This window comes from Schistocerca americana, unplaced genomic scaffold, assembly GCF_021461395.2.
Source record: "Schistocerca americana isolate TAMUIC-IGC-003095 unplaced genomic scaffold, iqSchAmer2.1 HiC_scaffold_274, whole genome shotgun sequence".
Taxonomy (NCBI): domain Eukaryota; kingdom Metazoa; phylum Arthropoda; class Insecta; order Orthoptera; family Acrididae; genus Schistocerca; species Schistocerca americana.
In genome coordinates, this window is record NW_025725988.1 from 120001 (window position 1) to 125000 (window position 5000).

Here is a 5000-nt window from a genome sequence, read left to right on the forward strand (position 1 = left end):
CAGGGACGTAATCAACGCGAGCTTATGACTCGCGCTTACTGGGAATTCCTCGTTCATGGGGAACAATTGCAAGCCCCAATCCCTAGCACGAAGGAGGTTCAGCGGGTTACCCCGACCTTTCGGCCTAGGAAGACACGCTGATTCCTTCAGTGTAGCGCGCGTGCGGCCCAGAACATCTAAGGGCATCACAGACCTGTTATTGCTCAATCTCGTGCGGCTAGAAGCCGCCTGTCCCTCTAAGAAGAAAAGTAATCGCTGACAGCACGAAGGATGTCACGCGACTAGTTAGCAGGCTAGAGTCTCGTTCGTTATCGGAATTAACCAGACAAATCGCTCCACCAACTAAGAACGGCCATGCACCACCACCCACCGAATCAAGAAAGAGCTATCAATCTGTCAATCCTTCCGGTGTCCGGGCCTGGTGAGGTTTCCCGTGTTGAGTCAAATTAAGCCGCAGGCTCCACTCCTGGTGGTGCCCTTCCGTCAATTCCTTTAAGTTTCAGCTTTGCAACCATACTTCCCCCGGAACCCAAAAGCTTTGGTTTCCCGGAGGCTGCCCGCCGAGTCATCGGAGGAACTGCGGCGGATCGCTGGCTGGCATCGTTTATGGTTAGAACTAGGGCGGTATCTGATCGCCTTCGAACCTCTAACTTTCGTTCTTGATTAATGAAAACATACTTGGCAAATGCTTTCGCTTCTGTTCGTCTTGCGACGATCCAAGAATTTCACCTCTAACGTCGCAATACGAATGCCCCCGCCTGTCCCTATTAATCATTACCTCGGGTTCCGAAAACCAACAAAATAGAACCGAGGTCCTATTCCATTATTCCATGCACACAGTATTCAGGCGGGCTTGCCTGCTTTAAGCACTCTAATTTGTTCAAAGTAAACGTGCCGGCCCACCGAGACACTCACTCAAGAGCACCCTGGTAGGATTGCAACGGGGTCCGCCTCGGGACGCACGAGCACGCACGAGGCGCGTCGCACGCCTTCGGCTCGCCCCACCGGCAGGACGTCCCACGATACATGCCAGTTAAACACCGACGGGCGGTGAACCAACAGCGTGGGACACAAATCCAACTACGAGCTTTTTAACCGCAACAACTTTAATATACGCTATTGGAGCTGGAATTACCGCGGCTGCTGGCACCAGACTTGCCCTCCAATAGATACTCGTTAAAGGATTTAAAGTGTACTCATTCCGATTACGGGGCCTCGGATGAGTCCCGTATCGTTATTTTTCGTCACTACCTCCCCGTGCCGGGAGTGGGTAATTTGCGCGCCTGCTGCCTTCCTTGGATGTGGTAGCCGTTTCTCAGGCTCCCTCTCCGGAATCGAACCCTGATTCCCCGTTACCCGTTACAACCATGGTAGGCGCAGAACCTACCATCGACAGTTGATAAGGCAGACATTTGAAAGATGCGTCGCCGGTACGAGGACCGTGCGATCAGCCCAAAGTTATTCAGAGTCACCAAGGCAAACGGACCGGACGAGCCGACCGATTGGTTTTGATCTAATAAAAGCGTCCCTTCCATCTCTGGTCGGGACTCTGTTTGCATGTATTAGCTCTAGAATTACCACAGTTATCCAAGTAACGTGGGTACGATCTAAGGAACCATAACTGATTTAATGAGCCATTCGCGGTTTCACCTTAATGCGGCTTGTACTGAGACATGCATGGCTTAATCTTTGAGACAAGCATATGACTACTGGCAGGATCAACCAGGGAGCTGCGTCAACTAGAGCTGAGCAGCCGGCCGCCCGGGAGTGTGTCCCGGGGGCCCGCGCGAACACGCAAGCGTCCGCTCAATTATTCTGCAAACAGGAGGAGGCTGAGCTCCCCTGCACAATACACCTCGAAACCCTCTCAGGTCCCGGCGGCGCGCAGCGCCGTCCTAAGTACTTGGTCGGGTTCGAGAGAGGCGCAATCGCCCGGAGTTTGGCGAGTAGACGCTTTAGGTGCGACCACCCGTGCTCCCAACTGAGCTTGCCGCTGCCGACAGAGGCCCGGGAGCGTGCTGTCGTGGCATTGCCGGCGGGAGACAACACGCGCCACCTACGGTGACCGGCAGCTCCAACGCCAGCGCCACAGAAGGACAAAAGCCCCACTTGGGTGCCGAAGCGAACTCTCCCAGCACAGCGCACGCGCCAACACGTCCGCACAGCTGCGATACAAACCACCTGCGAGAACCGCAGAGGCGACCGAGCAGCAGACGGCGTCGCGGCGCCGAGCGCCGGGCGGCGGCGCATCCTCAGCGCACACAGTCCTCAATCGGACCAGCACACTGCAGATGTCCACCGCGCTTCGCACCGGGCCCGCGAGGACCTACTTTGGCCGCACGGCGCCGCGTGCAGGGTGCGCCGGCGCGCAGCTGCGCCGCCTGCCGCCTCCGTCGGCCGGCGCGCCTGCCACTGGCCGCCCCCACCAGCCGGCTGTAGCGCGTGCGCCCACGCACCGCGCGGCCAGCACGCCGGGAGGCCCCCCCTCACCGGCCGGGGACGGTCCCACCCAGCCACCGCCGCGTATCGCTTCACACCCAGATGCCATTCACGTTCGTGGGCATGGTGGGTATCGCTGGAACAACCGGTTGGTAGCTCAACCGATCGTCGCCATCACTGATTCACCTCTAGCGAGAACAACCGCACCACAACGGTTTACCAGTTGTTCATTTGCATAACGTCACCAGCAAACGTAGGCGTCCATCGCCATTTGCAAATTCAACGATTGTTGCATGCCTGTGTCAGGTGTCACGACACACTATGTCTGCCCACATACACGCAACAACATGTGCACGCTTCGCGAACACGTGGAAGGTGGCCCCCGTACGTATGCGATGTCCATTGCGCGAACGACTGTCAACCGGCCTCTGTCGCATGTCGCAGATGTGGAACGCAGTGCACCATGCTATCACGGTGTGTGAGAAGAGACGACTACGTCTGACAACACGCGCCACTACATCAACAGACGGCTCATGCTGATCGCCATCCAGGGCATACCACACTGCAATCCAGCTCTTATAGGGAGACGACACGTAGCTGAGTGCACAACATTTGGACCGCATGGTTCGCCGTTGTTGGCGCAGTCGTTGTACGGTCACATGTACCACGATGTATCATTCAGTACATGAGGACCAATGTGCAGTACAGTGTGTGATTTGGACGTACAACATCAGCGGACAGTTGACACAGGCCGTACCACAGCGTAGGCTAAGTGCTTCGCACATGCGAATGCCAATGAACAACTGCAAATGCCAATGAACAACTGCAAAGGGCATTGAGCATGTACGTCCTGCTGCCATCCACATTACAGTGTATAGCTGCAAGGTGTTTAACATGAAGCGATACACTGGGGACCGGGCAGTGCGAGTAGCAAACTATATTGCGGGGGTTGCAGTTAGGCAACACTACACTAATTTAACGCGTCGTATGACAATTACAGAGCAGGTTAAGGCCCAACGTGTGTTGGGTTAAGGCCCAACGTGTGTTGGGTTAAGGCCCAACGTGTGTTGGGTTAAGGCCCAACGTGTGTTGGGTTAAGGCCCAACGTGTGTTGGGTTAAGGCCCAACGTGTGTTGGGTTAAGGCCCAACGTGTGTTGGGTTAAGGCCCAACGTGTGTTGGGTTAAGGCCCAACGTGTGTTGGGTTAAGGCCCAACGTGTGTTGGGTTAAGGCCCAACGTGTGTTGGGTTAAGGCCCAACGTGTGTTGGGTTAAGGCCCAACGTGTGTTGGGTTACGTTAAGGGGCAATGTGGGTTACGTTAAGGGGCAATGTGGGTTACGTTAAGGGGCAATGTGGGTTACGTTACGGCGCAATATAGGTTACGTTACGGCGCAATATAGGTTACGTTAAGGCGCAATATCGGTTACGTTAAGGCGCAATACAGGTTACGTTAAGGCGCAATACAGGTTACGTTAAGGCGCAATACAGGTTACGTTAAGGCGCAATACAGGTTACGTTAAGGCGCAATACAGGTTACGTTAAGGCGCAATGCAGGTTACGTTAAGGCGCAATACAGGTTACGTTAAGGCGCAATACAGGTTACGTTAAGGCGCAATACAGGTTACGTTAAGGCGCAATACAGGTTACGTTAAGGCGCAATACAGGTTACGTTAAGGCGCAATACAGGTTACGTTAAGGCGCAATACAGGTTACGTTAAGGCGCAATACAGGTTACGTTAAGGCGCAATACAGGTTACGTTAAGGCGCAATACAGGTTACGTTAAGGCGCAATACAGGTTACGTTAAGGCGCAATACAGGTTACGTTAAGGCGCAATACAGGTTACGTTAAGGCGCAATACAGGTTACGTTAAGGCGCAATACAGGTTACGTTAAGGCGCAATACAGGTTACGTTAAGGCGCAATACAGGTTACGTTAAGGCGCAATACAGGTTACGTTAAGGCGCAATACAGGTTACGTTAAGGCGCAATACAGGTTACGTTAAGGCGCAATACAGGTTACGTTAAGGCGCAATACAGGTTAGGTTAAGGCGCAATACAGGTTAGGTTAAGGCGCAATACAGGTTAGGTTAAGGTACGACATAGGTTAGGTTAAGGTACGACATAGGTTAGGTTAAGGTACGACATAGGTTAGGTTAAGGTACGACATAGGTTAGGTTAAGGTACGACATAGGTTAGGTTAAGGTACGACATAGGTTAGGTTAAGGTACGACATAGGTTAGGTTAAGGTACGACATAGGTTAGGTTAAGGTACGACATAGGTTAGGTTAAGGTACGACATAGGTTAGGTTAAGGTACGACATAGGTTAGGTTAAGGTACGACATAGGTTAGGTTAAGGTACGACATAGGTTAGGTTAAGGTACGACATAGGTTAGGTTAAGGTACGACATAGGTTAGGTTAAGGTACGACATAGGTTAGGTTAAGGTACGACATAGGTTAGGTTAAGGTACGACATAGGTTAGGTTAAGGTACGACATAGGTTAGGTTAAGGTACGACATAGGTTAGGTTAAGGTACGACATAGGTTAGGTTAAGGTACG

General features: G+C 53.0%; 1 non-coding gene across 1 annotated transcript in view; it reads right to left on the bottom strand.

The window, feature by feature from the left end:
* LOC124578161 overlaps positions 1-1729 on the bottom strand; it is a 1910-nt gene extending 181 nt beyond the window's left edge. The window contains exon 1 of the ribosomal RNA XR_006972694.1: positions 1-1729. This exon is cut by the window's left edge and continues 181 nt beyond it. This is a non-coding gene — a ribosomal RNA (small subunit ribosomal RNA).
* Positions 1730-5000: the final 3271 nt, after the last annotated feature.